This window comes from Trachurus trachurus, assembly GCF_905171665.1.
Source record: "Trachurus trachurus genome assembly, chromosome: 9".
Taxonomy (NCBI): domain Eukaryota; kingdom Metazoa; phylum Chordata; class Actinopteri; order Carangiformes; family Carangidae; genus Trachurus; species Trachurus trachurus.
Window position 1 is genome coordinate 9,755,265 of NC_139895.1, and position 17,352 is coordinate 9,772,616.

A 17,352-nucleotide genomic window follows, 5' to 3' on the forward strand; every position below is an offset into this window, starting at 1 on the left:
TGAACCTGAAACCCAAGACTCCCCTCACACACCCTTGGCTTCCATTTGGGAAACCGTCAGGCTAAAAGGAAATTGTTGGTTTCAATTTTTAGGTCCACACCAGACTCCATCAGTGGCCTTGAAGTTACTGTGTCACTGGTGTATGAGTTTAGACCTGGGATAGGCAACATGAGTCCCAGTGGGTTTAGTTTAGTTTATTTATTTGGATATGGATCCCCATTAGTCACTGCCTCAGTAGCAACTATTCTTCCTGGGGTCCTACATTATAATATAAAATGAAAACACATATATATACACATATGACATACATGTGGTCTTCTTTTCTATCTGCTATGACATGAGTGATAATAAAATGGATTTGGTTTGAGAGTAACGTCCCTGTTTGTATAAAATATAGTCTTTCCCAAGGTAGATTAGATTTGCCAGCCCTGTTTAATTATTTAATTATGTGAATGTGTAGAACGCTATAGCTATGTCTTATATGAGGAAATTATGGTGCCCATTTTGGTATAATGTCTTTGGACATACTGTATCAAAGATCTGCATTGTTTTTTTCTTTCTTTTCTTTTCTTTTCTTTTCTTATGTCTTTATTTATAAGAGTCTTTTCATTATGTATTTAATTCACGGATAGTGGGGTATGAGATTGAGAATGTTTTGGGGATGATGAATTGTGGAGGCGATGAAGGTTTTTTTTGAATGAATTCTGAGTTGAATAAGATATTCCCTGCCTTCAACTTGTGTTGTCTTTTTTTTTTCTTCGAAACTATATCCCCATCTGCCAAACTTTCAATAAAAAGAGATTAAAAAAAAAACATGTTCAAATATTTAAGACATTTGAGACAATTCTCCTGAATTACCCTACAGCAACAACAACTATAAATAGAGTTTGTCATTTTTCAGCTTCTTTCCCTTAATGGTAATGAACCTGAGTTGAAGGATTTACGTTTTTCTATGTGCAGTGCGTTCCTCTGCACACATTCCTTTACTGTAAGCTGATAGGCCACGCCGGAGCGTGACTTCCATAATGTGGGGCTGCAAGTTAAAATTACTGTACAATTTCTATCAACACATTAGTTGTTAAATGGGTTACATCAAATATAAACTTTTCAGCCTACAGGTATCTTATTTTCAAGATTCGATCTCAGCAAAATGTCTAGTGAGTGCAGTGCAGACGTAGTATCTGAGTATCTGCAGCTTTCAACCACAGCACATTTCACGCCCTTAGCTGTCACCAGCAGATGGAAGATTGTGACAAAGACCAAAAGATGTGAAGACCATGAGACGTTTTACAGAAAAGAGAGCTGTGGTATTCTTTGTCAGACTATTTCCAAGGTTAAAAACAAACTTTCACCCTGTCACAACGATTTCAAACAGAAAACTCAGCCCTGTTAGTGGATTGTGAGAGTGAGGGATTCTTTGTTACCGACGGCTCTTCAGGTAAATGGGTTTCCTCTCTGTTATACTGAGCGACGTGTACAGCCAGTGTTGGCAGCTGCATTCGTCGGCAGCACCGTTTCTATATCCATTACCGTCTGTCCCGACCCCGTCAGCTCCCTCTCACCTATTCCATCATTTCTTTCATGTCTCTGAAGTTTTCACGACTACCTGTGCTACAGAAGAAAAGACCATATTTATATCTCTGTCCAGTGGAAACGCCTCGGATGGCAAAATGACTCATCTTATGTAGGCCACAGTGCGAGTAGGAAGCAGGCAGATAGACAGACAGACAGAATCAGAGATGGACAGACCAGGTGAAGCAGCTCCTGTGCTCTTCTCGACAAGGCTTTCCCAGTTAATCCACCAAGAGAGCACTCCGGGGTCTTGCGGTAGAAAGAAAATAGATCCTATAATTATCCAGATAAGAGTACAGTAGCTGAGACTTCCCCTAAGGCCAAGTGATGATTAAAGTCTCATCCGCTGAAATGGTCCTGGACATGCCCTCGCAGAAGCAACAGACAGACCCAAACACTTGGCTGGCAGCTCTCATTTGGCCACTTTATGACCTTGGCAGCTTTAGCAGCACCCGAGCCGCCTTGGGGCCGCCTGAGTCATTCGGCCGTAAAATCCAACATTTTTCAGGGAGGTTAAAGGTTTAGTGAAGTTTGTGAGGGTGAAAAAGAAATCCGCTGACAGGCTATCTTCTGCACCACCAACAGGTCTTCCATGTAAAAAGAGTTTTGCATTTTCTTTCTTGATTTGCATCAACAGAAAACATCCTAACTTGGAAAATGTGGGTGGATATTTACGTTGCACTGGTCAGTGGTCTGTGGCGGATTGCCCTGAACAGTTGACAGTTAATCAAAGTCCAACATCCTTCTGGTTTAATCACTGTAATAATAAATTGCTATAGGCCCTACAGTACTACCTTTTCTTCACTCAGGAACCAAGTAAGTAATGGGAGCTGTCATGGATCTGGCAAAATGTTGGGCTGCTGATAGGATTTGAAACGAGGAACCATGTAGCAAGAGGAGTAAAAGCAAGAAAAGTAATTATTCTAAATGCAATACATCAAAAGTGACAAAGTACATATAGAGGGCTCCAATAAAAACACCACATTAGTTTCATCCAAGGCCGGGATACACGTGGAAACAGTCATCCTTAATCATTATTTAAATGTATATTCATCTTTCAACTACCTCATAACTGCCTGTTTCATTTGTTTCTTGTGTGACTAATATGTAGAAACATGAAGATGTTATTTTTAAGAGGTTATGTAGAATATGCACCCAATCTATTTCTTGACCAACAGCTGGCTCAAGTGAATGCATATTGTATTTCGAACATTATGTGCTCACACCCATAAAAGCCAGGTGACTCTTTAATGTCTTGACTATCAAATTCCCATGAATAATGAAAGATGTAAGACTGAAACACTTTTTATGGCTGTTAATACAATAAATGTTACCATTTGTTTTGTATTTTTGGTTGCCGGAAATGCCTTCAAAAAGCTCAGAAATGCATGACAGTCTGTGATTTGAGCCATGATGGGTGATGTAGCTTTACAGTACAGTTATGGTGGTCATGTGAGAGGGAAGACCTCATGCAGCTGACGCTCCAGAGCCGTCAGTCCTCCTCTCACATGCCCGGGAGACACCCAGCCGACACACACACACACACACACACACACACACACACACACACACTGACACACTAACCTGCCTGCAGCTGTCTCCAGAGACTTACTGCCATTCACATGTTATAACAGTGAGGCATGCTGCACACATGCAGCAGCCATGAAAGTGATCCTGGGCCTTTACACGTCATCCCCTCTGACAGTGGGAGAAGATATACTCCTGGCATGTGAGTGCTGGAATGTCAAAGGAAGGAGAGGGATGAGGAAATAGGATGTGACATTTATATCAAGGAATGGGAAATGTAGAATGAATATAGCATGACCACAAAATGCTTTTGTTATGACCTAAGGCAGGAACTGACTATCAATTAGAAATGTCCACTTCCTCTACCATTTACGCAATCTTTGACCTGTATATTTGTTTTTATAAGGTGTGTATTTATTGTACATGTATGTAGAGAGAATTACAAGCTATTTGACATAAACATTTGCAAATTAGGTTAGCTTATAATAAATCAGCACCATGGTGGAAAAATCTATGTTAACACGATTTTACATGTAAATCTTGTTCATGAGACTATGAAGAAATAAAGTGTTGGCTAGTTAGTAACTCCTTACAAGTGTTTATTTATATACCTTTACATTTTTTTATTGCTATATTTTATTGTTGTTTTTAATCTTCATGCATTAGTCTCCATGTTATTCTTCTTGTTTCACCTATTATATATATAAACCTTTTCAATCCAAATGTAAAGCACTTTGAACTGCATTTATTTGCTTTGGAAGGTGCTATATAAATACAATTTGATTGATTGATTGATTGATTGATTGATTGATTGATTGATTGATTGATTGATTGATTGATTGATTGATTGATTGATTGATTGATTGATTGATTGATTGATTGATTGATTGATTGATTGATTGATTGATTGATTGATATACATTTCATGTGCTTACATTAGATTTGGAAGCTCCAATCTAAATGTTGCAGCCTTAAATTACTTCACATCAAGCTCTCAACATTTTTGAAAAAAAAATAGGGTAAGTGTTGACTAAAATAAAGGCCACTAAAAATATCTTCCTTGATGTTACCTCAAGTCTAAAGTGGTTGGGGAGGAAAACTAAAAACTCTTCTGCAGTGTTGTTGACACACATACAGTACAGTATGTTCTGGGGTGTTTTTGCTGTCAGCGGTGCAGATGAAGCGACCATAACCCCGTGTTAAAAAAAGAAAGAAAAGATCTTTAAAGGTGGTGGAGATGGCACGTTTCTTGTGGTGGTGGTAAAAGGAAAAAAACATGTGCTGCATCTTAAGCTGACACAAAAACCCAGTTAGAAAGGAAAGTGATCTACTGTACATGTCATGGGGTGGACGTCAGGAAGAAGACCCCGACCTGCATGGACACTATAAAGTTAACAGCTGTGCAGTTTCATGTGGTGGCGCTCCTGACAGATGATCTGGACGACTGGAGGCCTCTGAGTGGAGAAAACCACAGAGGATCTTCACAGTCAGGTCAAAACCGTTTTCACAGACCTAAATATTTCAACAGCTTCATCCATTCTATTATTATCTGTTTTCTGACCTCAGTCTAAAAGAACCAAAAAAAAAAAAGTTAGCATTTGTTGTCATCGTTTTTTAACTTCAAAGAATCCTTGGGCGTTTCTAGTAAATAACAGATGTAGTCCTAAACATGCCCTAGTTTTCACATCCATCCAGCTGCCAATGATGAACAAACTAGTGCATATGGCCACATCTGAGTGACAGCTGTGATTCTTGAAAATAAAAGAACATCGTTACTGGAAATGATAATGGTGAGGCAGGATGAGCGGAGCAGTTTCTAAGATCGTCCTCATCAAAGTCTGACTACAGGTCATGTAGAGTACTACTGCGTACACGGAACAAAGCTCTCGGATAAACTGAACCTGGGTCTAAAGTTTACAAGTTTCAAAATGAAAAGAAAATGTGTGGGTGTTGAGTCAGCAGCAGCGAGACTTCTGTAGCCTCTGTAGCTCTTTATCTCTGCTGCGTTCGACACCCAACGCTACATCAGCCACTTCAGCATCACAGATGGCTGAAAGAGTGTCTGGCTTCTCCATTACTTCTGTATAATGTGATCCACTAAAAATGTGGCATATACTGTAAGGGCAAACTGTTTTAACAAACTCAAGCTGCATTGTGGGCAATGTAGGCCCCAGGTATTGGCACGGAAGACTAATGTCCAAGGAGATAAGGCGTGCGAACTCAGTGTCAGCCTTTAAATCACTTCTTAAAACCTGCTTTTACAGACTTGCTTTGATGTGATGTCATCCTTTTCTTTCATCATCATCATCTATTGTACTCACAGATTTACTCATATTTTACTTTACACCTTCTTCTGTTTTAATCCCTTTTATCCCATCTTTTCTTATCTCATTGTATCTCATCATATCTATTTTTATCATGTATATTCCCCTTTTTATTTATTTTATCTAATTAACTGCATCCTGCATTTTAATTTGAGTCCTCCTGGTCTCACTTTGTTGTTGGGTTCTCGTATTGCCTGTGTTGCTGTACAGTATTACAGTACATTGGTGGGCCATCTCTTATGGATTTATAGCATTTGTGACTTGTCTCTTATACTGTATGTGTCTCTTATGACTTGTGCTTTTAAAGGTGCTATAAAGTTATAATCAGTATTATTAAAGGGATAGTTCAACATTTTGGAAAATTGGCCCATTGCCATAATCCCTATAGTCAAAGCAGTAGGTTCGTTACCTTTAATTGTCGGTGCAAGCTATTTTTAGAATGGCGGAGCAGAGCCGTGAGCTGCACTACGGAGTCTAATGGTTTTCTTGGTTTCCCTCATCAAATACACCATCTAACAACTCCAAAACGCTCTCGTGGACAAGTTGTGACCTGCACATTATGAAATAATAACAGAACATTACGAGACAGAGTCGTTTCGAGGCAAATGCGGAGACTGCTTGCTGAAAAACTGCCCCTAACGGGAATGCGCATCAGCGTTTTTGCATTAATTTACCTCTAAAACAACTCTGTCCCATAACGTTCTGTTTTATCTCATAGCGTGGTGAATGTGCTGGTCACAACTTGTCCACATGGAGATTTCTGGATTGCAGGTCATGTAGATTACCATCCTCCGGAGGGTGTGTGAATAAGACACAGTAATAAAGTGACCATCCAAACATGAACTCCTGCTGTTTCCAAAGCAAACATCTGCAAACTTCCCATTCAAATAAACCACACATGCCCTGAATTCTGTTTCCTGTCTGTGCACATGGCTTTCTATTTTTAACAATGAGAAAATTATTAATGGTTATAATCACATCATTGCTAATCCACCAAACAAAACAGCCATCAACAGAAACCGACTGTTCACTGTGCACAGTGTATTCAGCGCTAATGCTGCACAGCAAAACCAGAAGCAGGAGTCCATTAGTATGTTCCTGCAACACAGGGGGCTCAGTAATCAGATTCACATCTTTACTGACTTCCCAGACAGGTCTCAGAAGAGCCTTATATGCAGCCCACACACCTCTATAAATCTGCTCTCTGTGCAAGTGTTACTGTACCTCTAGCTGACATTACGCAGGGTTATAATGAGAGATTGGAGGAATTATATGCTATAATCATAAATTTATAATGCAGAATGCACCGTACCATCACTTAATGTACAGTATGTTCCCCTTCAGGTGGCAATTTTCCAAAATGAAAATTAGCTTTTTTTTCTGTTAAGAAGTCAGCACTAATGTTTCGTTCTTCTCTATACGAGCTATTGTCGGTGCATTAAGTGATATGTCTGCAGGCAAGTTACACAAAATGATGGTTGTTTACTGCAGAGCTGTAGATGTGATACATGAAACTTCAGCTTGTTGGATGCAAGTCATAAAAAATGAGAACTTTGGACTTTGTTTCTCTCATTTTGAGCCAAATTTCAAGTCACGACTAAAGCTTTAAAAGCAATAACATTCATTTGGAGTTAGATTTCTGGCCACTTATTAACCATTAAGTCCAGTATTCACCCTGTTTTAGCTCCATTTCTCATTATCACCAACTCTGGTACAGTAGGCAGGCAGTATCTACTTATCCAAGCTTTGTTTCTGGAAACATCTGCTGCTTTGCTGAAAAGGAGAGAGGTTAGAGTAATAAAGAGTGCAAGTTTCCAATTTCTAATGGGCATCACATACTGTATATAATTCACATACTGTTTGCTTTTATTTTATATATAGCCAACATATTTCTTTATGCAAATGTATGTATATATGTCACATTTGCATATGAAGTTTGTGGCTACTGCTGTCAAACATGGGTATCGTGATTTGGCCACACCAACCATTTGTTAAGAATATAAATAGTGACCATGAAAGATATTTTAAATTGCAGGTGCCTTTCATATGATTGTCTCAAAGTTTAGTAGTCACTCTAAACATGGTTAGGCCTATGTGACTTCCTATCCAAGTTAGAAAACCAGATAAAGTGTTAATATAATAACAACCAGCAGCAGAGTGAAATTGCCTCTGCAATGCAACAGATCATTTCACTGTCAGAGATTTTCCTTGCGTCACTGATACAGTACCAGGATCTTTCTCTCTCCCACTCAGCTGCCTTTGACAAAAGCAGGGAGATATTTGTTCAGGAGAGACGTTGCTGTGTGATAAATGAGATCTGCTGCTGCTGCAGAGGCACACATTCATGTCAGAAGCACTAATCCTGTAACACGTCTGTAAAAACCTCTGCAGCAGGGATTCAGCAATGACTCCGCTTCTCCCTCCGTCACCTGAGGGCTCGAAACAGTTCAAAGGTGTCTGTCCTGGGTTTACCTGTCTGACAGCTTACTCTCGGCTTTTTCTGTCTTATTTCGGATTTTGCTGGTGATGTGTGAGGATCTGAGTCCTAAAGAGGACAACTTTTTATTCTTTGGAGCAACAGTCACAGTTTTTCAACCTTGGGGTCGGGACCCCACGTAGGGTCGCATGGAATTCAAATGGGGTCACCTGAACTGTCTAGTAATTGAAAAAAATTACTGATTAAAATATATTTTTCAACTTATTATTATTTTATTCTTTAAAGCCCCTGTACGGAGCTTTTAACTGGATACGCAAAAGTCTCTGGTTTCTGCTGATGTGTCTCTGTTACCTACAACAGCAAATGAGCCCATCAGTGTGAAGATACGCTATTTCTAAGTAGTAGTAGTAATTCTATACCTCTGGAAGGCATGGTCGGGTCGGACCACTGGCGAAACGATATGAATAGATACATTACCACGTTGCAGATAGCTGCTAAAAAAAAAAAGTTTTCAAAGCAAGTCCCGCCTTCTTTCCGACGTTTCCAAAACAAATCTACACGCGCCGGCCAGACAAACGTCTTCATGACAGTGGGAAATGCAGTCTTCATTCCGCCGCTTTCGTCCACAGGGGCCGCCAAAATCAACACTAAATGAAAAGTCTGTACAGGGGCTTTAAATTTGATTAAAAACACCACACACAATCTTAAACAACTGTATTCAATATTCTATTCTGGCACATCTTGATTGACGGCTGCGATCATATGCAGACACGTGATCGCCAGAAATTTGTTATGTCAAACTGTATGGGGTCACAAGCCAAAAAAGGTTGGGAACCAGTGCTTAAAAGGGATATGATAATGACCTGGGAGCTGCTAATCATTCTGTTTCTAATTAGAGGTCGTATTGTTGTTATTGTCCTGCTGTCAAAAGTCAATGTCTGTGTCTGTTACCATGGTGCTTTCTCAGTTGTTTTGGAAACTAAGGTCAAAGGAACAGTAGTAACATAATCACTCCTCCATCAACTTGTCACTACTGGACAACAGTACTGCACAGTATAAAGTTACAAACCCCAGTGAAGTAAAGTAAAACATACAGTATTGAATGCAAATATATTCAAACTTAACTTGGTCAGCCCTGCAGCAGGTTTGAGGATAATAACTAACAGTGAAACAAAAAAATATAAAAATGCATTTAAGGACAAAGAAAATGAAGTTCTTCACTCTGTGCATCTTATTTTCCCTCTGACCCAGTCAACTCTAACAGCTGGGGTCAGCATCTTGCTCCAGGACACACTGACATGTGGAGCAGCCTGAGGACTGAACCACTAGACAACCAATTATACAACTCCACCTCCTGAGTCATGGCACGGCTAATGAGATCTCACTAATTCGTATACGCAGCGGCGGCAGCACACAAACACAGAGGAACGGGCACAGATGGATACAACAGATTCACATGTAGCAGAGTTTCAGCTCATGTGAATGAATGAATGCATGTCTGGACAGCAGGGTGTAAACACATGCATATTTTCAAAGCCAGCGCCCTCTTAGGCTGCGGTGAGAATACAGTGCTACACTACATGATGCCGCCTGCAGTGTGTGGTGGTGCTGGGTATTAGAGATGAACATAAACACGCTGGGTGGTCTTTCATCAGACTCCATCATCATTTCAAGCATGTCGACTCTGCACCACACTTTGGATGAAAAGCTTCAAAATTCTTGCTTTTGCTACGAGCCACTAACTGCTCATGTGTGATGATGATTAATGGGACATCATTTTGGGGCTTAAACAATATTTCCAGTATTTTCTTTTTTCTTTTTTTTAAATCAGCCCTCACATACGGTAGGACCTGCTACTGTAGATGCCAACCTGCCACATGGCTCTACCCGTCTCCAGCTGGGACCAGCTCCGCCACCCCTGCTGCTCTGCGCAGATGGGACGGGCTACTCATACTTTCCTCTGACACAATGCATGGATGTGATGTTAACTTACTGTAAGATCCCATATGGATGGAGCCACAGAATTGTTAAACCAATACAGTGTGCACCCAAACACTTGAAAGCCAGTGAAGAGAGTTTCACAAACAGCTAAATGCTGCAGATAAGCCAAATACAGATATTAGATTTGTGGTTTTAAAGCAATATTTTAAATGCACAATATGAGTGACCTGTGACTTGTTATTTATTTATTTCTATTTATTGAAAATGTTTTTTTCCCCTTGTATCATCACTTTGTCGTATCTTATCTGCTTTTAATCCTGCTCAGTGAACATTGGAAGTACCCATGTCTGTTTCATGCTGTGTGTTAACTCGTCTTCTGTATGTCCTGTCATCAATGTGTGTGAGACGCCCTCTCTGCACAACAAATCTTCCTATGGTTATTAATAAAGTAAACTGAACTGAACTGAACTGAACTGAGGAAGTTTATTATTAGTGCATATCTACAATGACTGAATGAATTTCAATTTGTTTCTTTCAAAAATGATGCATTTCTGTAAACCAACAGTAATGTGAGGTTCTTACCTGAGAGTTGACACAAATGAGAAAGTGCATTAGAGCTACTGTATAGCTGCGATCATCTGCAAAAGAAAGAAAAAACACAAACAATTTGTCACTTTAATTGATTTAAATGCAAACTGAATCAGGCAATAAGCCAGTTCATCTAGAAATACACATTATATGCACATGGTGCTAGATATATTCAAGTGGTAAAAGCTGCTCTGCCTGGTCAGGAGGATGCTGAAGCAGTCACAGCCCAGTAAAGCCATTTGGAGCATCGATCAGCATCAGTTTGCACAGTTTTTAATTCCTGCTTTGATATAAATTTCAGGTTCCCATGTTAATTAGACCCCTGTGCTCCCAGGAGAGTGGAGGGGAGCAGGAACAGGGTTAAGGATGCCCGACAGTAAATTATACTTAACGTGAAGTAAATTAAACATGACAAAGTGCATCACAGCAAATAGTTGTGGAGAACGAGGTATTTGTATACGTGGTTGCATGCTAGGATTAATTCCTAATGTGTGAAATCAGTGTGCAATAAGCACTGCCTGTGACCTCTGCCAATTCCCTTTTTTTTTTCCTCACAAAATTTAATTCCCTTGTGTGATGTTCGCTTGCCTTTTGGTATTAAATTAATTTAACCATAACACGAAATTTGATAGAGTGTTGAAACTGGGCACCGAGCGGCTACATCCCAGACAGCCTGGTGACCACAGCCGTATGTGCAGCAGGTCCAGTGTTTAGTGGAAAACTCCACTACACCTGCCAATTAGAAGTTTGCGAGGCCACAATAAGCAGCTTCGACTTCAAGTTTCTGACAGCAGGAACAGATGATACAGCACTTCAGAAACTCAGCGAGGTAATTAACCACAGTGGATCAACACACCACTGGGAGAGTTTCAAGAAGAGCTGCCAGACCTCCCTCCTGTGAGCTCTGAAGTACTGTAACGTGTGAGGGGATGAGGCGGTGAGATGGGCTGATTGGTCTTCTTGCGCCCTCAAGTGGCGAAACTCTGACATGACAAGATGAGAGAGAAGGTTTTTTTTTCACTATGACAACACCAGTGCAGTGAGGGCTCAGCTATACAATCACGATGCATTTTATATTGTGCCATATTTCAGTGACATAATACACACTGATAGCAGCCTTTAGATAATAAATGGATGTCAACACCCACACGGAACAAGGAAGACATTTGAGAGCCACGACGAAAAGCTCGAGCTCTCAAGATGTATGAGGGAACACCTATAAAACTTATCTACACCCAATATTTCTTCTCCAGAAGAAAGTTATAAGAATTGTTGCTAAAGCAAGCAAATCCACTCTTTAATAAATTTAACGCCCTAAAAATACATGACCTAGTAAAACTTAAAGCTGCTGTCTTTATGTACAACCAGCTGCTTCCGAGCTGTTCAGGCCAAGAGAGAGCCGGTACTAACTTAAGTGTCTGCATCTTCAAAAAAAGCTATGCAAGAACAACCACTGTTTATCCATAAAAGGAGTAACCCTTAAGAACCTTCATTATGAATTAAAAAACTGTAGCTCAATCAATAAAAAAAAAAAAAAAATGTTATTATAAAGATATCATAAACACCTATAGGGAGTAAAATTAGCAGAATCTAGAATTTGAGCTCATTTGGTCTTCTTGGTCTTTTGTTTTGTTTTGCATTAAGTCATAATATTAAACCTGCCCGGTCTTGTTTTGTTTTTATGTACAAAAAAGTAAGTACAGAAAATAAAGAGCTGCAAACTCCTTAAAGTTGTGTATGGTACAGTGAAGGATAGGAAAGGTTACCTGCAGACTAGTGAGAACTAAAAGAATCTCAAGAGTGAAATTTATTTTAATTTTCAATTTTCCTCATCTAGTTGTTTATGAGTCTTGGATGTCTGCCAGTGTTGACATACAGGTTTATTTAGGTGTATAAATTTATATTATATATCTTGTGTTTTTATGTGATTTCTATATTGTGATCTTTTGCGTTGTTCATCTATTTTTTCTGTGGGTTATGCTATGCTTTTGTAAATTTGAAAAGAGAGAGCTGTATATGGAAATTAAACTTAATTTAAAAAAACACATTAAGGAAATTAACTTTCATGATCAAATCCTCAAATTTTCATTGCAAGCAATAAAATCTCCACGGCAAAAGTATTAACTGGAGAATAACTGGAGAAATCGGAGCAACAGTCCATCTTGCATTTCTCTCCAGGATTTAAAGACAATGTTAATTTAAATACATCAAAACTAAAATGATTCTAGTCTTCTGATCATCTTATATTTCACATCAACTAATTTCATGGAGAAAAAAAAACCTATTAAATCATGATAGGATGTTCAGAACTAAAGTTGACGGGACCCAGTTTCCACCTCCCCCCCCCCCCTAATCCACACAGCTCTAGTTCCTCCCGAGTGAACTGTTGTTTCAAATGCATGTGTGATATTAGTGCTGGCTGTTTTCCCATCTGGGCACATTTATATTTAATAGTTTTTGAAAGCTGTGTTCACTCCGACACAGTCGAACACATTAATATTTGGAAGCTGCCCAGTGAAACTATTGGGCCACCGAGCGGCTCCGCTCCCTCCCCATGGGGTTAATGTGCTTATTGAAGGGCACCTCGGTGGTGGTAATGAGGCAGGAGAACCACTGCTCTTTCACTTCAACCACCTACATTTGGTCCCGCTGCTCCGACAAAATGAACTGTCAACTTTCCGGTCACAGTCCTGTTTTCCAATCTTCGGGCCAGTAAGTCCCAAGTACCTCAGGAACTCACTTCTGTATAGCTATCAAGCCGTACCTGGTGACTCAGCACATTGTAAGTTAGGCTCAAGAAAAACTAGTCAGCAATCTCACAGATTGATACATAAAAGTGCCACGGTCGCTGTGTTTACTCGCCTTGTTGAATTTCTGTGCCGTCTTCTTATCTATTGAAGGTTTTGATAAAGGGTTCCTCCAGCTCATTTGACTCATCACTGCTTTAAGGCACTGCTGCTTTATATTGGTTACAAATTATACAATAGGAAGAATGAGAGGAAATGAAATCTACTCTGCGTCTTTTCTTCTCACAATGAGAAGCAGGATGAAGGGTCAGTCATCTAAACTGTCCCCTGAGAGCAGGATATTACATAAGCAGTCAATAAAACTCCAAATAAATGGCTTTAGCGAAGCTTATGAGCTCCAATGTCAACAATCAATGTGGCCCCTCGCTTCCAAACATTCACTGCGGCACTGATCATCAATGACTTTTTTTTTTTTTTTTTTTTTTTTTACAAATCTCAGCCCTGAAAAGATGCTGAGTGGAGGAAAATGACAAATCGGCCCTCCTGGAAAGAGCCGCTCACATCATGCGTCACCATCTTGGACACGGGAGGGCGGAGGTGTGTGTGGCGAGCTCATAATAAACTGACACATTGCTTCAGTGAACATGGCAGGAAGCAAATGCTGGACTGCCAAGCCAAATACACTCAGACCCCCTATCAGGCTTTTGGATGTAATGGATCCAGCAGGCAGACGGAGCGACGTTGGCCTCCAGAGGCCGCGGCACATAACAAAACTGCATGGAGCCATGAGGGTGTATAGTTGGCGGCGGGGTCGTGGGCTTTTTTTGGGGGAGAGAGCCGAGGCGTTGTGCACAGTGCGACCATTCAGATATAGCTCAGGGAGGAAAGATGAAGAGAGACTGCTCAGGTTTTTTATGAGAGGGGATGGCAGGAAAATGTCGGTTATATAACAATAACAGCCTGCACTGCCTCAAGAGAGTTGTTGGTCTCTGCCCATCAGACGAAACCATTTGGAGATTTCAAGGCGCGTTTCATATGTTTCGTATCCGCTGATGGAAATACCGTGATGGTGATCACATGTCTGGATTTCCTTAATCCCTCACATGAATGAGGCGAGTCCTTTTATATTTCTTCAGCGTGTCTGGCAACAAGCTGTGTACAGTCAAAACTTCCATCCCACTAATTGTGTCAACATTGAGCTCAAGGATAGGATGCATATGTCAAACCTCGCCATAATGGAGGGGACAGCACTGTATCTCCCAATGTGTTTCCACTGGAAATGAAATGATAGAGCAACAGGAAGACAAATCCCCCCCAAAATGAATCTGAAGTTAATTTGAGGCTTCAAATCAAGCGGGTATCCTCCAAAGCATAACAGTCTTTGTAGTCCCAGACTGCACCTCAGCAAACAAAGACTGTCTGGGGACTTTAAGAAGAAAAAGGAAAGATGAAGTTTCTGCACAGAAGTGTGGATTTTGTCTCAGATCAGACAGGCAAAGTCTTCCTTCAATATTTATACCTGCGTCTGACTATTATATATATTTTTAAGACTTATTCTTTGCAGATTATTTGTTTAATCGCAGTCATATATCCCACATTTTATATCGTGGTGGACTGCAGAGTACATCAGCTCTGAGGTAACTGCCTCATACTTCAACTTTTTTGGCATTGAAGCAGTTAAAGAAAAGACAGTATTATTAAGTTTAAGGTGTCCCATGGTGCTCTTAATGCTGTTTCAGAGGGTTTTTATGAAACAGGTTTTAAATGATGACACACACTAAAAACAGTTGGGTTAAAAATAACCCAATTTTAACCCAAATGTTGGGTTGAATAAGGACCAACCCAACATTTGGGTTATTTTAACCCAACAGGTTGAGTTATTTTTTTTAACCCAACTTTTGGGTTGAATTATTTAACCCAAGAGTTGGGTTATGTTAACTACAACATTGGGTTATTTTTAACCCAACTATTGGGTCGTGTAATAAGTGCTTGCTCAACCCAATAGTTGGGTTAAAAATAACCCAATGTTGTAGTTAACATAACCCAACTCTTGGGTTAAATAATTCAACCCAAAAGTTGGGTCAAAAAAAATAACTCAACCTGTTGGGTTAAAATAACCCAAATGTTGGGTTGGTCCTTATTCAACCCAACATTTGGGTTAATGTTGGGTTATTTTTTTTAACCCAAATGTTGGGTTGTTAAAAACTACAGAGAGTGCTCCAAACTTTTCTACCAAGTGACACCACTGTCACAGAAATAAATGGCAGTGGTGTCACTGGTTAACAAGTTTGGAGCGCTCCCTGCAGACGTAGATTGAAAAGTGGTTAAGTGGTCCTTCAAGTACAATTACTTATCATTAGTACCTCTTTAAAAGAGAAAGGAAACTTCCTCGATTGATTATCTTATGTTTTAATATAAACCTATTAAAAGTAAACGCTTGTAAAAAAAAAAAATAATAATAATAATAATATACACTTTTAACATAATTACAGTGTTTCTCAGTGAAAAAACAGGTAAAACAGTATGATATAGCACAGCACAGAATTTTATTGCAAAGTTCAACTTTACAGTAACTTACCAACAGCCGTGGTTGCCAGAATTTCACCATAACAAATATGGTACAACACATGAGGAATTACAGTTTGTCAGTATAGATTTAACAGGCAGCAACTCCTTAAATGATATCACAAACTAAGACCATTGTGAACCAGAGTAGAACATCATTGATAAACTGAAATAAACTCTTTTTGCATTTACACATTATGTGAAAAACAGGACTGCTCCAATACCTTGTCCAGTACACAGTGTTGAGATCTTGAAAAAACAGCATGTGTCCATATATGAAGGATAATCCATGGTGAAAGAAAATTAACATCATAATAAAATTAGCCACTTGCCCTTGGTTGATCAAGAGTAATGAGTCAATAGCGCAGTCTTGGCTGTAGGGTGCTTAACACGGTGTTCTGGGAAACTGGAACTTCAAGGATTTGCAGTCACCAACTCTGCATGAGACTCCTGTTGTTCATCAGGTGTTTGGACTGGCATGATCCTCTCTGCATTCAGAAAACAGAAACATAGCAAAAGTTAGATTGATGCAGTACCTTAGCATGATGCCCACACAGAGATAAACTCAGCAATCTGTTGCTCCAATGAGCTAGCTAAGCTAACCTAAATACAGATGCATCTCCTCAAACAATCAGACAGTCACCACATTTGGTTCAACACTGCTGTATAAACTTATTAAAAATGATTTTTTTGGCATTTGGCAACTAAACCACTGCTTACCTGTGATTAACCCTGACAAGACTGGTGTCAGAGTCATTGGTCCAGACTTGACTGAAGACAGGTGGGACAGTAGCATGGTGCGATGTTCAGGAAACTGTAACTTGAGCAGGTGGTGTCATTGTTTCTGCTGGAAGATTCCCAGGGTCTCAATCAGGTGTTTACTGTGGACTGGCATGATCCTCTGTATAAGCAGACAAAGAACAACGAGGAAGATTTTATCAGTCATAACTCAATTTTATCTATTTAATGATTCAATTTACAAATGTACTCACTGCTTAGTGTTGATAATGCTGAAGACAAATCAGTTTGCTGGCCATGCCACATTCCTGCAAAGTTGGCTGCCTTGCATTCTCCAGCTGCACCATGCTGTGGAGAAGGTGAAATTATTTTGTAGTGTTAAAAAGGTGTACAAGGGATGGTACAAAATTGTATGTTCAAATAGACAGTGGTTGAAAACAAAATTGCGGTAACTCATGCTCTACTTCATGGATATCGGACCAAGGACATTTTTAGCCTGGTGTATTTTCCCTCTTCTCCATAAACAGAGTAACAAATACCTTTTACAGTAATGTGTGATGTTGCCCTCCGTTGGGAACTTCTGGAGGCCGCTCCTCCAAGAGAGCAAGGGTCCTCTTCAGACTGTCTCTCTCCATGTGCTAGCTTCCACATACTTTACTCTGATTAGAAAACACAAAACAGTATAACATTAGGCTACAGTACACACAGTTTACTCTCTGGTCTGGTCTCTCATGCTAGTTGGTAATACCATCCAGACATACACACAAAAAACTGCCTGTTTGCCAAACAAAAGCTGAACATAAAACAGGTTTTCTTTTAGCACAACATGCTAACCTGAGTGCAACAACAACACATAATGCTGGCAGCAGAGGACCAGCCATGAACGGTACTTCACCACCGGCTGTGAGCCACT